The 21,208-nt window shown below is 44.9% G+C and overlaps 1 protein-coding gene across 1 annotated transcript in view; it reads right to left on the bottom strand.

Annotated features, from left to right (window-relative positions):
* The window catches only part of CSMD2 (CUB and Sushi multiple domains 2), a 1,634,099-nt gene that overhangs the window by 469,182 nt on the left and 1,143,709 nt on the right, over window positions 1-21,208 (bottom strand). The gene's annotated exons all lie outside the window — the stretch shown is intronic.

The following is a 21,208-nucleotide window of genomic DNA, read 5'->3' as shown; positions in this document are numbered from 1 at the left end:
CCCGCAACAACTCTATCTCACACCAGAAGGCACAGATTGCTGCCCCGCAACAACTCTATCTCACACCAGTAGGCACAGATTGGTACCCCGCTACAACTCTATCTCACACCAGTAGGCACAGATTGGTACCCCGCAACAACTCTATCTGACACCAGTAGGCACAGATTGCTGCCCGCAACAACTCTATCTCACACCAGAAGGCACAGATTGGTCCCCGCTACAACTCTATCTCACACCAGAAGGCACAGATTGGTACCCCGCAACAACTCTATCTCACACCAGTAGGCACAGATTGGTGCCCGCAACAACTCTATCTCACACCAGTAGGCACAGATTGGTGCCCGGCAACAACTCTATCTCACACCAGAAGGCACAGATTGGTGCCCCGCAACAACTCTATCTCACACCAGTAGGCACAGATTGGTGCCCCGCAACAACTCTATCTCACACCAGTAGGCACAGATTGGTACCCCGCTACAACTCTATCTCCCACAAATAGGCACAGATTGGTACCCCGCAACAACTCTATCTCACACCAGTAGGCACAGATTGGTACCCCACTACAACTCTATCTCCCCCAAATAGGCACAGATTGGTACCCCACAACAACTCTATCTCACACCAGTAGGCACAGATTGGTGCCCCGCAACAACTCTATCTCACACCAGTAGGCACAGATTGGTACCCCGCTACAACTCTATCTCCCCCAAATAGGCACAGATTGGTACCCCGCAACAACTCTATCTCACACCAGTAGGCACAGATTGGTACCCCGCTACAACTCTATCTCACACCAGTAGGCACAGATTGCTACCCCGCAACAACTTTATCTCACACCAGTAGGCACAGTTTGGTTCCCCGCAACAACTCTGTCTCACACCAGAAGGCACAGATTGGTTCCCCGCAACAACTCTATCTCCCACCAGTAGGCACAGATTGGTGCCCCGCAACAACTCTATCTCACACCAGTAGGCACAGATTGGTACCCCGCTACAACTCTATCTCACACAATTAGGCACAGATTGGTGCCCCGCAACAACCCTATCTCACACCAGTAGGCACAGATTGGTACCCCGCTACAACTCTATCTCCCACAAATAGGCACAGATTGGTACCCCGCAACAACTCTATCTCACACCAGTAGGCACAGATTGGTACCCCGCAACAACTCTACCTCACACCAGTAGGCACAGATTAGTACCCCGCTACAACTCTATCTCACACCAGTAGGCACAGATTGGTACCCCGCAACAACTCTATCTCACACCAGTAGGCACAGTTTGGTTCCCCGCAACAACTCTGTCTCACACCAGAAGGCACAGATTGGTTACCCGCAACAACTCTATCTCACACCAGTAGGCACAGATTGGTGCCCGGCAACAACTCTATCTCACACCAGTAGGCACAGATTGGTACCCCGCTACAACTCTATCTCACACAAGTAGGCACAGATTGGTGCCCCGCAACAACTCTATCTCACAACAGTAGGCACAGATTGGTACCCCGCAACAACTCTATCTCACACCAGTAGGCACAGATTGGTACCCTGCTACAACTTTATCTCACAACAGTAGGCACAGATTGGTACCCCGCTACAACTCTATCTCACACCGGTAGGCACAGATTGGTCCCTGCTACAACTCTATCTCACACCAGTAGGCACAGATTGGTCCCCGCCTGAACTCTATCTCACACCAGTAGGCACAGATTGGTACCCCACTACAACTCTAGCTCACACCAGAAGGCACAGATTGGTACCCCACTACAACTCTATCTCACACCAGTAGGCACAGATTGGTCCCCGCCTGAACTCTATCTCACACCAGTAGGCACAGATTGGTACCCCACTACAACTCTAGCTCACACCAGTAGGCACAGATTGGTCCCCGCTACAACTCTATCTCACACCAGTAGGCACAGATTGGTACCCCGCTACAACTCTATCTCCCACAAATAGGCACAGATTGGTACCCCGCAACAACTCTATCTCACACCAGTAGGCACAGATTGGTACCCCGCATTAACTCTAGCTCACACTAGTAGGCACAGATTGATACCTACTACCATATTTACAGCGCATACTCGCAAACACCCAAATTTAAACTTGATCTACATACCACCATTAGATCTCTCATTGGCAATTTTGCAACGCACAAATAAATGGTGTCCTTGCCTACTCAAAGGTGTCCCACATACCATAACAGTTCTTAGTGAGCCAAAATAACATACTATGGCTCCCTGCTCTTGAGTTGGTGCCCCAGGCTCAACAAGCGGATTCACTTTCCCTTAGTCTCAAACTCTTTCATATTCTCTCTCACACACAACGTCTTCTCTCTTTCTCGCTGTCACACACACACATGCAGAGCATCACACAGCATGACACAGCCCTTTAAACACACGTTATCAGCTCGTTAGTGGTGCCTCGCATTCAACAGTAACGCCCCACAGTCAGCAAATGGGTATCAGATACAGTAATTCTCATTCTCTTTCTGTCTGTCTCTCTCTCTCACTCTCACACACACGTGCACATACACAAAGGCGCTACATCCACATTGCACTGGTGTTACATTTATAACAGACCATCCAGCAATAAAGGCCCACACTCACTAATACTGTCCCATATTCTGCACTGAAGCACCGAGTAATAATGTCTCATACCACTAGCTGTTTGAGCTGACAGGCCACGTTAAGGAGACCCTGACTTGGATTCATTCCATTCGCGCATTGGGAGATTTATTACCCTCTATGCGAGAAAAACTGCAGAAATGTTCAGGAGCCATGCTGAAGGGCCCAGTAAGGATCGTACGTTGCCCGTCCTTCCTTACACAAGTGCTCACATGTTGAACTGTCCTGATGAAGACGCCGAAATGAGGACACCACTCATCCTCCATCCTACTGGGGTCGAAACGTAGACCATTTCACTTGAACATCTACAGACTCATAGATTAGAAGAATCCAATTCAAAACGTATCTATGAGCTATGTATATATGGGAACAAACTGACCTGTATTAGGCTGGAAAGGTCATCGTGTACATAATTGTAACTGTGTCTCTGTCACCACACCTTTACCCTGTCCCTCACCTACCAATTCACTACCATTGCCCCATCCTTCTTTCAGGCGGCCAGTCCTGACAATGCTACCTCACACAAAACGATGATGGTCGCCATGTTCTTCAACTTACATTGAGCTACAACCCTTTAATAATACGGGCATTCGAATTTATGCGGCAATGGAGGACAAATTATGTGTCATGGTTCACTAATTATGGTGCACGAAAAGTCAAACTATGTGGCATAATGCTGCACATTTTGTGACATAATTACTTTATTATTTTGTTATGTTTACACATGTTAATGTCTAGGCAAAGGTTTCACCTTATTAGCACCAGTATAACCCCCAAATACAGGAATAAGTAACTGAAGGGTGGTCAGTCAACCTTTGATAAAATCTGAAGATTATGCTGCAGTTGATAGATTCTGTAGAAAATCCATAATAGCATTGAAAACATCATGGCCACAGAACCACAAAATTCCAGTTGACTTCATAATAGTTTCCCATGCAAAAACACGGTACATACACAAGGTTTCACAAAGCATTTCTATCTAACTCTTAGTAATGATGTCCCAGACAACACAGGGATATCCTGCGGACATTAATGGCCAGCAAAGACAAAAATATTGGGTACACCTCAACTGCAATTCAACCCTCCATTAGCTTTACAAATGCAGCACTGGTGCACCACACTCACTAATAGTGCCACACACTTAATGATTTTGCCAGACACTCAGTTATGGTATGCCTCACATAGCAATGGTGTGCCACACATATTATTGGTGCTGTATACTCTTCATCTGCACCCCATAAAAGACAATATTGTCCCTCGTGTATAATGTTTCCACACATCCACCTAAGGAGCCAAACATGGAACAACAGGGACACATTCACGACCACAGTGCCATCACCGAGACATTATGCCCCTCACAAAATATTGGTGTTGTGGACTCACATTTGCTTACACACACTCTATAAAAGTTCATTATACACAAAATGGTGTCCCACACCCACCAGCTGTTACATACACACAAAAATGGTGCCCACGCACAGACCAGTCAGACGTCCAAGTACCATTGTTGCACCACAATTACAAAAAGTGCCTACGCTAACTAATGGTGCCCAGTACATAAAATGTGCCCAAACTCCACCATACCATTCAAGGCTGTGGTTATGGTTCCATTATTCGGAGGTGTCCAACACTGCTTCACGATGGCCAGATGAATCTCATATTTTCTGGAGAACCAATGACTATTTAAATTCTCACCATTAGAATAACTATTTGTAAATTACCCCATGTTAATATCCTAAAACTTTAGCGCAGGTCCTGCCCCCGAATAAAAAGGTATGTATATATCAATATTATAAACCTTCCATAAAGATTGGGTGAAACAATGGTCCTCGACCTCTGTGAAGAGCAGGGCCTGGTAGAAAGAGGCTAAATCCAGCAGGGGGAGCAGACCACAGGCCCACCCTTGGGCGTCCACCAGTGTAGCCCTGCAGTCCTATCTCCTGCCAGCGCGGGGCTTTGCACGGCAAGCCCCTTTTCTACAGTGAGCTGTACGAACAAGGACTGCACAGGCAGTGCACAATGGAACAAGAAAAACAATCTTCACTGCCATCGAGCAGCAGAGGAAGAGGACCTTTTGCTACAGGACAAAGAGGATGGTATATGACACATATCACTGAGAATCGTAATTAGGATGGTGCAGTGTCCTGCAGGACATGTTCTAGTGTTTGTACATTTAGTGTTTCCACCAGTCACTCCTTCAGGGCTGGAGTCCACACTCACCCCACACTCATCCACACAGGTGTCACCGGCCAGGTGGCCCTGCTAATAAAAGGGTCTGGGCGCAAATGCCCTGGGCCAGTTACCAGTAGCATACTACGGTGTCTGTGAACTTTTTTCACAAGTAAGTGGGCCTAGGACCTGCTACTTTACAAATGGGACCCCGCTCAGATTCACAACAACCCTTTTGTGATGTTGAAAGGCTATTCCCACTCTCAAAAGGGTTTTGCACATCACCCAACACCAAGGTGCATTGCACCCCTTGTGATTTTGCAAATGGCAGGGTTCATGGACACAAACTGCTTTATTAGAAGTGTTTTAAAAGAAGTCTGTTTCCAGATGCAGCATATATTTCTCTACCCCCCTCCCACGGTCAAACCATACCCTTCTGGCATAGTCTGGTATTCAGGCTAGCTTTGAATAGGGGGCCTGATTCACAAAGGTAAACTTACATTTATGCGCAAGTTTACAATTTATTTGGTATTCACAAACAATTAGCTTAATTTTACTAATAGTAATTCTACGACTGCGGAGACTTCACACTCACTCCACACAAAATGATAGGCATGTCCAGTCTTTTTAAGTGCAGAGTTCGCCACCCGACTGCAGAATGTCCGTAGTTGTAAAATTACTATTAATAAAATTAAACTCATTGTTTCTGAATACCAAAAAATCATAAACTTACCCCAAAGAGCAAGTTTATCTTTGTGTATAGGGTCCAGGGTGAGGGACACGGGCCATGCTTTAGTAGAAAAGTAGAAAGGAGAAGGGAGTAAATCATGTTGCACAATAATAGCTCGCACTTTCTCTCTCTCTGATGCAATGTCATACTCACTTTGTCTCGCTCTTTTAAGAGGGATTAACGTGGGGACGCAGGAGTTATGCACAACAAATAAAAGACAATCTGATCAGTAGCCAGAAATGGATGAAAATATGCACTGGCGAAGAGTTCTGTGGTTGCATGTGAAGAGGTAAGGCAGTACCCCAAGGGTGCCACCTACTGGCTGCACCAAACTACTGTCACTGGTCCGCCAACTGGCATCTCTCAAGTGGCGAGAAGAGTGCTTCCAAAATACAATAATTTTACATAGAGCCCTGGTATCTGCGCACGGGTCCTGTCTCCTGTGGCATCACAAGCCCTTCTCTAGACTCCATCTTTCCGCCCCACTAATATTTCCCTATAACAACATAAGCACCCACAGGGCCCGGTGTGCAATATGCACAGCACCTGACCAGTCCACAGCATATTATTATTCCTGTTTATTATGTAGACAACAACATGTAGACAACAAACTGGATTGTGGCTTGGTTTTAAATGACAAATGATGCCGCCCAATGGTTCATATTCTTAAAGCCACAGAGTATGAGACATTCATGGGGATGACTGGTTAGGGATGCGAGGTATCAAGGAATATATATATATATGTATATATATATATACACATATATATATATATATATATATATGTATGTATGTATGTATGTATGTATGTATATATATATATATTCACTTAAAAAACCATAGGTTTCACACATGTTATAGTTAGCTGGACATTTCACTCGTAAAAAACCAATGAAATTCCCCCGTTATAGTTAGTGCAGGCAACTATAACTCACGCGACCGCAATCCTCTGCTGATGACGTCAGATATTACATCATTTTTACGAGTGAAATGTCCAGCTAACTATAACATGTGTGAAACCTATGGTTTTTTAAGTGAATTTGCAAGGTTTTTTAAATGCTAATTTGTAACTATAACGTGTGTGAAACCTATGGTTTTTTTCAGTGAATTTGTACGGTTTTTTAAATGCTAAGTTATTGATTTATTAATTATTTTTTTTTCAGGTTTTTCACCGTGTGCGCACCGTGAAATATATATATTTTTTTAAAAATCGCGAGGTGCGCGCACTATGCGCGCACGGTGCGCTTCGCGCACCGTGCGCGCTCTGTGGACGCACGGTGCACTTCGCGCACCGAGCGCCCACGGGTCATAGTCCGTAGCGTGTGCGCTGAGTGCGTGCACCTCGCGATTTATCTTTAAAAAAAAAATTTTTTTCTCCCTTGGGGGTCCTTCTGTGACCCCATGACCAAGGCTAGGGGGTCAGGAACTGTCCACTCTGCCCCCTTTTCACGTTCTCCACCTTTTTTTTTCGCCGCCTCAGACTGCGAGAGACAAAATGGCGGCCGACACTTCCTGGTTTCGACCGATTCGAATGTTTACCGACATCTAACAACCAATCAGAATTGCTCTCGCGCACGGCAGGGTGCGCGCGTATAGATATTGATATGCTTTTAAATGCTATTTTCTCAGGAAATACTAAACTGATTTACACCAGACCTGCAAAAGGCACTTCCTTGGCCTTATGGCTACCTCTCTGCCAAATTTCAAGTAACTCTGTTCAGCCGCTCGGGCTGTAGCTGTGTCTAAAGGTCCTATGGAAAAATGCATGGGGAAAACGTGTTTTGGGACCCCCCTTTTTTCTCGGCCCCCGCTTGACGAATCACCCCGAGACTTTTAGGGTAGGAGCTGAACGGAGCGCCCCATTAGTTTTGAAAATTTCGCGAGGATTCGTCAACCGGCGCCAAAGTTATTCAAAATAGAATTTTGAGATTTCCTATGGAAACTAGGTTGTAACTATAACTATCTACTGGCGACCGCCAGTAGATAATATATATATAGATATATATCCAGCGCCTTTTTCACTCCACAGGAAAGACATACACACATTTTCTATCAACATATCCTTGTTTCGCCATCCTCGAACGCTTGGAAAATGACATTAAGGAATCCCATTTTTTTCATTTTAAACAGGCCTCTAGACTGCAGGTGGCCAATAGCTCCATGATTGGTTTCTGAAGCAGAAAGCATGCAATTATATCTTCAGTCTCCTACGCCATTATGTTCTTCTTGACAAGTGGGTTTGGTGCATTTGTATACTGAAATGTAAAGTATTTAATTTTACCAGTTGTCAACTGTCAAAGGCGAAGGGGAGTTCAATGATATCAAATGTCATTCACCCTTTTGTTACGTGGCGTCAGTTATTGCATTTCAAAAGTTATGCAAATGAAAACCTACCAACTGGACAGTCCATAATTAGGACTCGAAGAGGGGAATGACTGTTCTATGCTAACACCACAATTTCAAGTGTCGCTTCAATGGCGTTTCACAGCAGCACCTTGAAGAGATTCAGTCTGCTGTCATTTCACGAAACGATTTACGGTATATTACCATGATAAAATTGCTATCCAGTTCTAAGAAAGCTTTCACCTGCACGATAAAAGAGCAAACGAGTCTCCCGGCTATCCTTTGTAGAAAGGAATACTTCTGGTCGAGAGCAAGCTACTGGCAGAAGTTTAGGTGCACCCATCAACCAAACCGACACCACCCCTCCCTGGGAGTGACGCGGACCACCGGATGGCCCTCAGCACCTTCTCCAGCATCGGCACAAGCACACCTAATGACCCTTACCACGACCATGTAAGGCACACTACAACCACAGGCCCTCCAGCTCGCCCTCTCTCGGGCTCCCCGGGTCTCTCCAGCTCGCCACACATCACTCATGCGTCACCTTCCCCTAAGACCCTCTGGTCTCTCCTACTTGTTCCCTCCAACGGGCTCGCGGCCTTTCACCCACTTGCCTCTTCTCCTTTGTAGGCACTCTCACTTGCTCCCTCCCTAACAACCTGAGTCTGTCATGCTTGACCCCCTACCCTCAACACACTCATACCTCGTGCCCGCCCACAGGAAGTATCGCCCACCCCATTCTCCAGGATGACTGAGGCACTGCCGGCTGCCTGTGTCTTCTCCTGGGAGCACCGATTGGGAAGAAGAAGCCGGCTACATGAGAGATCGGAGAGGCAGCCCAGAGTACCACCAGGAGTCAGGCAGGTAGGGGAAGACATGGAGAAAAATGTTGATGTATGTATTTATGTGAGTGTGTGTGTGCACATTCATATCTTTGAATAGCTTGCATGAGAAGTGCACTGAGCCTCTCCCCGCCACAGTGAAATGCTGGCCGTTGCACCATGGTGTCAATTCCTGACAACTTATGGCGTCCATGAGATGATGCCTTTTGCCAAACCATGGTAAAACGATGGTAAAATGCAGACCCCAGCAAAACAGAGGTAACTCTCGGCACCTTCGGGCCATCCCTGGGATGATCACCATCACACAAACTGACACAATTCCAACACTCACACAATAGTGGCATTTCTTGGAAACCTTTCGACTTCCGTCGGGTGATGCCCATTTCCCATCCTGGTTAAATGCTGGCCCCAGCCGAAGGATGGCAATTCTTGAACCTTGTGGGCATACATGGGATTATGTCCATTACTGGCCCTGGAAACACGCTGGCCCTGGCACAAAGGTGGCAATTCCTTGAAACCTGAAATTATACATGGAGTGATGCTTTTGGCACATACTGGGCATCAGTGGGTGATGACCGCTGCTCAGCCCTGATAAAAGAAAAGTAGGCAGTGGTGCAATAGTTGCAATTTATGGCAAATGGGCATCCATGGCACAAATACTGTCCATAACATAAACTTCTGCAGGGCTGGTCCATGCTCAAAGAAGGGCGTCTAAATGCTCCACCACTTCCAAACAGAATAAACCAGAAGCCGGGCTCCAGAAGACGCGTTTTCACATGGAGCTCAGATTCACAGCCGAACAGAAGCACCTTTCATTTATGTGTCGATTCTGTGTTTCAATCACTGACATTATTTTAATGTGGGTGGGAGAGTAGAAAGGCCTGTGCTAATACAATGGTATATTTTTGTGCTTCTTTGCTAGACAAAGCCATTGACTGGGAATACCGGTTTGAGTTTGATTTTCCTTTCGCAAAGAAACGTATGCGTTTTATACAGCATTGAGAGCATGTGTGTAAAAATGTCAAAGTATCTGCATAAAATGGCACACATAATCTGCATAATTAGCTGCTTTTGCACATATTATGCCACACCATTTACTGTTCCCTGTCCTAATATTTATTTCACCTGCAGGATCGGTTGAGCTTCTGTAGCGGCCTAGTTTCAGTGGCCCTTCCTATAAGCAACTAATAAAAGTTCTCTGATGTATTTACATTATACAGCGCAATCATTACTTTTCATCATCTACAGAAAGCTGCAAAATTGTTCTTTCTTATGTTCCTAATTGGTTCCATTTTTGTCTCACTGATTAATACTTAGGTAAGAACGTCATAAAAATGTCTCCCTAAATAAGCATCTGTTAATTTAACACATTAACTTAAAAAATGACTCCGAGATACTTTTTAATGAAAACCAGTGGGCTATGTTCACGGAGGCATTTATGAGTACAGGAATTAGCGCTGCAGGAGAAGTACTTCCAAACTCATTAACTTCAGAACATAGCCAAAAAGATCTTAAGATATCCAGAGACCAGTTTTTCAGCATGCCTTAATGATGAGGCCTCATTCACTTCCCAGGTAAGGGTTGTTGCAAGGGCACTCTGCATTGTGGATGCTGGACAATGTCAATGCCTTTAAATCATGCAGCCGGTCCTTGGACATGTCGGCTGTGACCGAAACTGGCCAATCCCTTTGTAGAAAGTGGATTGGACTGAGCCATCAGGGCAGAGGTTGAGGGGGCGTTTGAAAAGCATATTACTCTGCACTTTTATGGGCCTTCTGTACTTTGCTTAGTCTTTATACAGTTAGTGGAGGATGTTTCAGAGACGCGCACAATGAATTCTACATAGAGACGTATTAGGCAATATTTGCTTTTGGCATCAACTTTCAGGGATGCGTACTTGGAATGTGGACATCAGGTCACATTTCAAGCTAAAAAATAGCCGACATTGCACATGATGTGAACAGCCATTTGCTTTCTGGTCGTTTGCATGATTATCATGCCCCTGTGATAGGATTTTTACCCGAACGACATCCCAATTAACTGATGTGACATACTGGCGTAATCGCAGGCAGAATTACGTACATATAAAAACTGGACTTTGTGGATTACTGGGGATAAAAGCCAGTCTATATGAGCCAAGCTCCTGAGAGGTATGGTTGTCCAAGAAGCTCCAGGTTAATTTTGACCTTCATGTGCACATACAAGCATGCAGAAATGATGTTTCTATGTGCCTGCACATTCATGCTATCCCTATTTGCTTTGTCAATGCTTGGCAGTGATGATGGTTGTAATGGAGTTGATAGTGTGGTGTAGGCAATGGTAGCGGTAATGGTGACGGTGGTATTGTGGAGCTGGTTTTGTGATTATGGTATTTGTAGTGATTTGGTGGTATTGGTCATATTGGTGTTGGTATCAATGATGGTGATATAGGCAGTGGTATTCTGGTGGTGGTGGAGTTGGTAGTGGTTATAATGTAGTATTCTGGTATTGCCGGTGGTAATGTGGTATTGATGGTGGCCACATTAGTTGTGGTAGTTATTGGTGGTGGTATTGTCTTATTGGTTGGTATACTGAATGTGGTACTGGCAATGATGGCATCAGAGGTGGTTGTAGTACTGATGGTGGTGTTATTTTGATACTGGTGGTGGTAACGGTAGTGGATATATTGTAGTTGATGGTATTGCTGGTGATTATATTAAGGTAATCATATAGGTGTTATTCGTAATGGCCATGATAAGGTTTTAATGGTGGTGAGGGTATCAATGGTAGTGCTAGTACTGATGGTACTGATGGCATGAGTGGTGGTCATGTGTGTGGTATTGGTGACAGTAAAGGTGGTGGTACTGTTGGTGGTATTGTGGGTGCTGGTGCAGCTGATATTGGTGGTGGGGTACTGACGGTGGTGGTGGTATTTGTTGTAGTAGTCTTGATGGTGGTGATATTGCAGGTAGTGTTAATGGTGGTTGTGATATTGATTATACCATTATTGGTGTGGGCATTTCTGATTTGATAAGATTGCTGGGGATAATGGCAGTGTATGCTACTAATGGTGGTTTTATTTGTAGTGGTCTTGGTTTTGGTGGCATTGATAGTATTGGTAGTGTCTGCTGGAGTAAAAAAGGTTGCATTCTTTATACAAAGCATATATTAGATACATCATTAACTGTAATAAAAAGGGTAATGGATGGGTGTGCTTTTTAAATGTTAAGCAGTGCAAGCACTCCATGGGAGATAGAATGATGCACCATGGAACCAATAGCATACAATGAAAATCACTCCTCTAGCATGATCTAAGACATGACTGACAATGCTCAAGCCAATGGCTAAAAGAGACCGATCCAACAAAGACAACGGGGGGAGCCCACTCTCTATATATGGTAAGTATTATGCCTTGCAGACAGCTATGCTGCCAACTCAGATTTTAAAATTGTGATAACAAAAGGAGATAGTCTACACATGGATATGCTAGAATTTAGAATGTCAAAACATTTGTTCACTTGAAAAATCGTGGGGGAGCAGATGGCACATCATGTTTATTGCAATGAACCATTTGTGTAGAAAACTGGGGGCCTGATTCACAAAGGGCCTTCGCACTCGTGGAGGAGGCCCCGCAGTCATGGGGAGTCTCCCCACTCAGGCCGTAATCTCCACAATGAGAGGTCTCACTGTGGATATTCAGCCCCGAGTGTGGAGACTCCTCCACGACTGCGGGGACACTGCCTCGAGTGCGGAGGGCCTTTGTGAATGAGGCCCTGTGTCATCTGTGAGAGTGGGCAGCACAGGGTCTGGGCGCATGGTATTGTAGACTAGACGTCTGCGGAAAGATGCTCAGATTTGGAGCGGAGGTGGATAAAATATAATTATTTAATTAATTACATTTATGAAAGACTGTTTTAGACAAAAATATGGTTTACAGGTACCTCGGGGTCTTTGCACCTACTAGAAAGCGTATATGATGTCTGTTGCGATGCATACTGTGGCTCACCAAGAACGGGCTTGGAGTTTGCCTGTTGCTTACCGTTGGTCGTCTTTCCTTGGCACTATCATTTACCGTCAATCCGGTGTTTGTGCCTGACATGGAGCATTGCCTCTTTACATTGTCTTTGATTGGCTGGCATGGCTCCATCTCCGGCTTGCTTTTCAAGCACTACTTTTATCTTTTGTGTGAAGCACTCCATAAGAGTGCGGGTGTTTTTGAATCGTCTCCCTCATGTGAGTCTCTCGCCCGAACTTCTTGTTTCTCTTTGTTGCCCGACTACTTCTCTTCACCCTCCTTCTTCTTGCACTCACCTGTGTGCTTCTGCTCTTTGGCTCCCCCTATCATTGCCTTCTGAGTTGCTTTCCCCACTTCCCCTGTCGCTTTAGTCCCCTCCAGTCTTCTCTCCTACTGCTTTTGCTTCTGCACTCCTGATGCTTCGGTGCTCCCTCTACACTCCCCCTTGTTGCTTCATCGTTTGCCCCCCACTTTCACCTGTGTTTCGTCGCCGTTCACCCCTAATCTTCGCCGGTGTTGCTTCTCCGTTACACCCATCTGCCCTTCTTTTACAAAAAATACACTTTTTTACATTCTAAACATTTTATTTTATTTTTAGTTATTAATCTAAATTGGATCTGTAACTTAAGGGAAAAAAAATGTATATAATTTTTTATGTGCGTGCACGTGTGGGCCATGCGTTTATAAATTACGATGGCAGCTGTGTCAAAGGTGTTTTTTTTAACTTCAGCTAGGCTGCACTGCATCGAGGATGCTGTGCAGAGTGGCTAAAAACCACTGGCAAGGGCAATACATTTACCAATAGTTGTGTCACATAAATGTGCACTTCAAATAAAAATATCTGGCAGGATATTAGCAGCAGACCAGTGTGGGTACAAATTGTATCTCAGCGAGATATTTTCGGTGTCAAGCAGCCAACTGCACGCAAAAAGTTACATGAAATCACATGCTGTAAAAATTCCCAGAAATTAACGCGTGCTTTGGAGATTATGCATATTTCTCTGGTATAGTTAAAACCGCTTAATTTGGAGCAGGACTGGAGAGTTGCGGCCAGATATGGAGATAGACAGGGAGATGAGCAGAGAAATTAGGAAGGTTCTAGAGAGGCACAGAATAAAGGAGTGGCTGGAGGAAAGATGGACTTAAAAGTGAGGGAGCTGGGAAGTTAGCAACATGGGATTCAGAGGACTCGCCTTTGCAATCCATGGACTGTCTGCGCCAGCAGCAGCAGCCCTGGAATTGACGTCATCACACTGAAAGCATTGGAAAGAATGCAACACTATTTTTTAACTATTGGGTGGAATTTACCTTTTCAGCAGGAGGAAAAAGCAAGTTACTCTAAGCACTGCAAGCGCATGAGGATTTGCATGCTTCGGTGTGATCACAGAAGGGATATTTTGGCCCGCCCTTCAAGCGCCAGGCTGTAATTGAGCAGTGTATATAGCTCTATTGGAGATATATTAAAAGCGCAAGGAGCATGGTGTGCTTATACGAGTGTTCAGTACATTTCGGTCCTTTTAGTATCTCAATATACTGTGTCATATTCCCATTAGAATATAATACATCATGTCTCCATCCAGAAAGCCTGCACCAGACACGGAAGACTGAAATGCGAAAACAAGGTAACCTGTTACCCAATATAAAAACATAAGGCGCAAGTCACATCGGTTATATCGAAAGCAAATCATCCCACACCCAGATTTTTTTTTGCATTTTTATCACGAGCAAAATACATCTTATTCACAAAAGGCAAACGTGCAATATGCTTAAAATCTTTTGAGGTCAAAAAGGTGGTCAGACGGGCAGCAGAATATTTAAAGCTCGCAAACATCCATGTGAATGAGAGGGAAACACCCACAAAGGAAGCAGATTCCACATAGGGTTAAAATAAGTGACCCCCATTAAGGGTGTCAATCCCATAAAGTGTTGAAATGAGTGAAAACCCAACAAAGGTTGCCAGTTCCACGCTTGGGACGATTGTGAAGTGCATGGATCGGTATGTAGGTGTGAGTATACATACAACTCTGGCCAATTCCAAGTGGACCAGTGTTCTTGCATCTGGGATTATTGGTATGGTTACACCAGGTATGGCGCCATAATACTATGCCTAAATATTGTGTGATAGAAAAGTAGTGTTTTAAATATCGTTTAGAAAATAATTTCCTCATTGGAGTTAATAATGGGAAATCGATACTCAATAGAACAATATTTTAGTAAACAATCCATAGGCAAAATATTTTGCCAGACAATATTTTTGTTATTGAAATTCTGACACATAGTCCAAAAGGCAATTGTGGCTGGGTCTGCCACCCTTCCTGTCCTCTGCCACATATGAGGTATGGAATGGTGGTCGCAGACAATTTGGGTTCTGGGGCAATTTGGGTTATGGGGCCCAGGGTGGTACCTGCGGCTGGGAACATTGGGTAAGTGACAGAATATGAGGGCAAGTAATGTAGAGTGCAGAGGATAGGGGGGTGTCTATGCACTGTGCCACAAGGCGGACTTAGACCAGAGGATGGGGCTGTCAGTGAGCAGTGGGAGTCCATGTGCTGCTCAGTGAGTACTTGAGAGGCTCTTCCCTGAGCCCCACCCTCTTCAACATCTACAAGACCAACTTCAGAGCACACCACATCAACAATGTCTCATATGCCGACGACACCCAGCTCATCCTCACACTATCAGCTAACCCCACTCAGACAAGAGACAACTACCACAAACACATGCAGAATGTCGCAACATGGCTGAGAGACAGCTGCCTCAAATTCAACAACAACAAGACTGAAGGTCTGGTCTTTGGCAGGGACAATACCCTCTGGAACGATTCCTGGTGGCCCTCGGAGGTTGGACCCTCTCCCCTACCCAAAAACCATGCACCCAACCTAGGCATAATACTGGACAACAAATTCACAATGAAACATCAGATAAACACAGTCACCTCAGCCTGTTTCCACACGATCAGTCTCCTCTGTAAGATTTTCAGATGGCTCACCACAAGCACAAGGAAAACAATCACACAGGCTCTCATCACCAGCCGACTCGACTATGGCAACGCACTCTACGCAGTCACCTTGACCGAACATTATGAAAAGACTCCAGAACATCCAGAACACAGAAGCAAGACTCATCTTTGACCTTCCCAAAAAGTCACACATCTCCACCCATCTGAAGGACCCACGCCGGATCCCCTTACAGAAGAGATGCCAGTTCAAGCTCCTCACTTATGTTTACAAGGCACTTCACAATACAGGACCCCACTACTTGAAACTCTGTTTGACTTTCCACCAACCCACGAGAAACCTCCGCTCTGTACACAGACCCTGGCAAGCACATTACAAATCCGCCACACCCGCACCGGAAGACGTTCCTGTCTTATCTTACCGCCAGCACCTGGAAATCCCTCCCTCTACACGTACGCACCGCCCTGTCGCAGACCACCTTCAGGAAGGCGCTCAAGACCTGGATTTTCGACCGACACAGCTCACCAGCACCTGGATACCTCCCCAGGGTGATTAGCAGCACTCTACAAATACTGATTGATTGAGGTAATGGTTTGCCACTGGAACAAAAGGCTCGCACTTCTGCCTTTTGAAAAAAATGCTTGAAGTCTGTATATTCTTAGCAGAAATATTGTCTGACAGAAATATGGTGTTCTAAACATCATTTACTAAAATATTTTTCCCATTAGGTGCATATTTTCAAATTTTCTAATATTAATTCAAACGAGGAGATACTTTTGTATATGATATTCATATTGCAATCCGTCTCTCAAATTATATTTCATTTATGATATTCTGGTGTCATACCAAATAAATGACAATGTTTTCAGTTAGTGAAGGATTATATTAAAAAAAAATTGAACTTTGTATGTAGACTGATTTCACTAATTTGCACACCCCTGCTTTAAACCAGAACACTTGAATGTCATGGGAAAGTGGCGATCTATATGTTTGGTTTAACTACACACTACCACCATCATGCTTGAGGGCGGGGTGAGCGCTCAAGATCGATCCACACTAGCAAACTGGCCTATACTGAACTTTCTCAATGTCACAACATTTGAATGCCGCCGACATACTGGCACAGAAGCAGCAGATTCACTTCCATATTTATCAGCACTATGCCACAGCGTCCCTCTTAGACGCCTCAAAATAATAGCATCGTAAACTGCTTATGTGTTAACGGTGGCTGATGCGCGCGCGCCTTCTGGCTCACAGCAGGGAAGTAACGCAGGACCCTACAGCCCATGCGGAGCCGGTTGCTCCCTAACCCACTAGGGGGACCCCAACCGTTCAAGGGAGCCCCATTCAGCCAAAGGCTAATGAATATCTCTGCGATTTGGGGGCCCAGGAAAACATTCTGCGGAGGGGGCATCAGTTTGTGTTACGTTACTGGTTCATATACTTGCAGCATGACGGTACGTATGGTAGAAACGCTTCTGTATCTAATAAATCACAACTTCCATACCTGGATGGAACAAATCTTTTATTATTTCAACAAAAAAAGGTTTCTGAATTCTAAGTTACTGTTTTGGAGGGTGTGTAAAAGTTGTCACCTCAGAACAGTAACCTTGAAGTAGAGGCGATTAAGAGAGATTATGAGTGGCAATATAATAATTAGCCATGCTGTTTATGAAAAACAACCTTGATGTAATTAATCCACATTTAGATTTATAAGTTGAACACAAATTCATCACTTGATCTTATGATAGTAAACATCTTTAAAGAACCTTGAGGTGACATAACTACAAGCAGAACCAGAGACAGCTGCCCAGAAAACCCCCTGAGTTGTGCACTTGGACACAGTCATCTGACTGCAGCCATGGGTAAAAGGGAGGCGCCTTTCATGCGCTGTTTGGCTCTAGCACACTTGACTAGTCGGTCATACTATCTATTTCCATGACGGGCTCTGAACCCTTATGCTGTTATGCCTCCAATTTCGACCACCTTATCTCTCCAAGTACCTCCTCCCTGTCCGCCTCTTCTGCTCCAACTTTTCCTCTTCTGCTCCCTCTTTGCCAACCTACCCACAAGGCACTATCGCTCCGCCCAGTGAGTTTCAAGCATTTTGGGGAAGATCCTCCCAATCACGCACGCTTGTCCTGATTTTCTGTCTTGTGTTCTCCTCTTTCGTGTCTCCTGATCCCTCATTGCCATGTCTTCGGTACCCCTGGTGTCCTTGAAGTGTCCCTAGGTTTGTGTAAAGTGTTACACAGGCAACTAACTGAGGAAAAGATGCAGCCATGGCAAACACACTGGAATATTTCTACCAAGACTGGAAAAGCACACAGGAGGGATGGAGAAGGATGGAGATCAAATGGACCCTTACAAGCAGGTACAAAAGAAAGCATAAGTAGCAGTGGAGAAAAATGGAACAGGGGTAAAGGAGTAAAAAAAGAGATGTTTGGGGACAGTGGGGTGTAGAGAATGAAGAGAAGAGGTCAGAAAGTGCCAGAGTCAGAATGGAGAGAAATCGCTATTTGGAGAAGAGGTATGAGGGGCTTACAGAGGAAGAGAGAGAACCACCATTGATGAGGGAAGAAGGGGTACAGGAAGCCCCCCCCCCCCAAAAAAAAAACAAAGGATGAAATGAAAAGCAGAGAGCCGGTGGAAAGGCTCCAGTGAGAAATAGTTTAAAGGTAGTTATTTGTCGGGTTGATTTTAAAGGAAATAAAAATATCTGAATTAAAAAATGTTGGTGTCAGGTGCGTCATGCCCTGCGGTCAGTCCTCGTAGAAGGTGAGAAGGTGCCTGAGTCCTCTCCTTTGGAGGACCGGATCCTCGATGGCCATATGCCAGAGAGCACGATCTCTCTCATCTATAAGAAATTGATAAATGTTCAGGCGGATACGCTGTTGGGGCTGCGGGACCAGTGGACTAGGGACGGACTTGAGCTGGATGACGAGGATTGGCAGTCTGCTGTTTCCTCTCCTAAGGAGGTCGCGATCCCATCACGTCTGAGGCTGGTGCAGCTCAAAATACTCCATAGAATTTATGTGACGGGGCCAAGGCTGGTTCATATGGGATTCTCTGAGGACGGCTTATGTAGGAGGGGCTGTGGTATGGTGGGTACTTTCCTGCATATCATTTGGGAATGTGGTGTCATCATGGAATTTTGGAGGAGAGTCCATGCAGTGATGGGGGAGGTGACGGGCATTGCTATGCAGCCGGAGGCGCGGTGTTGTCTCCTGAATGTTTGGGGGCCCACTGATCACGATGGGGCACAGACCCAGTGGGTGACTCTGGGTAACATGGTGGCTAAGAGAGACATCGCGCGCCTGTGGGGCTCCGTGGGGCCCCCCACATTGACTGCGTGGAAGGAAAATATGGACTGGAGTATGCTCAGGGAAAAGACAGTATACTGCGCTAGAGGGCGCCCTCGGAAGTGGCATGCCATCTGGGGGCGGTGGAACCAATACAGAGGGGGCATATGTCTTGCCCCTGATCTGGATCCCCCCGAGGAACAGCTTTCTTCTTAATATTCTTTCCAGCTCTGTATATAGATTTGATTGTTAGTTGACTGCTTGGGCCTCTGCTTTTCCCCCCTTTTCCTCTTATCATAGTACTGTGACTGTTAGACGAAGGGGGTCCGGTCTCCCCTGAGGGGCAATCACCATTGGTATTCAGTGTTTTCGCCTTGCTGGGGTTTGTTGTGTGTTTGTGTTTATTTAAAAATGAAACCTTTTCGCTGCTCCTTTACTGCACTGTGGACGCTTCTTTGCTCGGCTCTCCTAAAGCTGCCGAACCTCCGGGTTGTCGGCTGAATAGCTGTGTCCATGTTTTTGAAGAATAAAGGTTTTAAAAAAAAAAAAAAAAAAATGTTGGTGAAGATGATCTGTCAGAAGATGTTAGTCAGGACCGAGATTACCAACTCTGCTTTGCCTCAGAATCAAACAGATCCACTCTGCAAGTGGCAGCAACCGCAAGTTATTATGGCAGTAAGCAGTATATGGAATGGTGTGATCTATTGGATTGCTTCACTGCAAAAGCTAAAACTAAAAAAATTATCAACAGGTAGCTCAACTCAGTTGAGTGGCAAACTAGTTACAGAAAAGACTGAACTTTCTCATTATTTTACACCTCAAAATTAGGTAGAAGAGTAACAAGATAGCATCATGTAGATAACTAAGAGGAAGTAAAAATAAAAAAAAAGAACTATATTAAAATAGCAATAAAGTACGAAATTAGTTCATCATACTAAACTATGTATGCCATTTCAATAATATGGAAGTGATATAACCACCAGAGTAGTCGCCTTCTAGAATAGCTTTATACAAGAAATGGTCTGAGGGCCTTCAATGTAAGAGTAGACGTACCCGCCCACCGGGATCCCTGTCACCTGAACATTAGAAGAGGCAGAGCACTGTAACAGTGCTTGTCTACTCCAGCCGGGGACATCAGTGACCTCAGATCAAAGCTTCAGCTTCGGCCACCGACTAAAACTCATGGCCACCCTAACCACGGCTTTCACTGGACGCGCCCTCATTCCTGCCTCCCGACTAGAAAGATAGTACTGTAATATAGCTACGCCACAGTGGGGGAGTTAGATCAGCTCTTTACATAGATAGGTAAAAACCATGACAAAGTATTGAGTGCAATAATACCCCGATGGGCTGTGCACCACGGCAGTGGGTGGACAGTGTTTTATGGGATCCTAGTTCAACTCTACAGCAACGGCTTAAGCACCTGTGCAGGGGATCACAGATCTCATTGCAGCCATATGTTTATGTCACTGATATGTTCAAAGTCAGGCTGTGTATAACTTAAACCTGCCTTTCCAATATTTCCTCTAAAACTATAGCTGGCTTTGATCACTAACAATCACATAAAAGGGAATGTGTTTGTCTCTTTATCATTTTAAGTCCACTTCTGCAAGGCTCAGCTTTATATGACAATATAAAAGAAGAATATTTTGTGCTCTGTCTTTAGATAGAATGGGCCATGTGCATTGTCTTGACAAAGTTGAATATCCATTGGAGACTTGATTCATATTAAGTTAGTCTGTGTTTGTGCATTTCAATGGTGTATTAGGTGTGCTTGCTTAGCAAAACTACACAAGACTTGAAATTCAAGCTCTAAAGTTAACGTCATTTCCTTTGAAATCTTTTGTACAAGGGGTTGGAATCTTTTGCGTGTTTGCTAAAGAGAAGATTTCTTTTTATGTTTTGAACATGAGCCATGACTGCAGCTGAGCTCGGAAGGATGACCTCTGGATCTCTAGCTTCCATAGCCAATGGTGGACAAAGTCACACACTAATAGTGCTTCCTATCAGAGCTCTGTTTTCAACTTGGTGTTGCATAAACAATGTTCAAGCAAGTAAGTCCCTTCTGCTCCATAGAAACACATGGGAAGTCAATTCCTACGAACTCTCCTAAATGATGGAGGCAGAGAAAGAAGCTTGTTATTGAGAAGCATGCTGAGGTTAGGGACACTAAATAAATGCCTTCAGACCCACAGGTATGTGGGAGCATTACATGACTCAGCAACCAACTAAATAGTACTAGTATA

This window comes from Triturus cristatus, chromosome 3_2 (assembly GCF_964204655.1).
Source record: "Triturus cristatus chromosome 3_2, aTriCri1.1, whole genome shotgun sequence".
NCBI lineage: Eukaryota > Metazoa > Chordata > Amphibia > Caudata > Salamandridae > Triturus > Triturus cristatus.
Note: the sequence above shows the minus strand (reverse complement) of the source record. Positions and strands in the feature narration are given on the sequence as shown.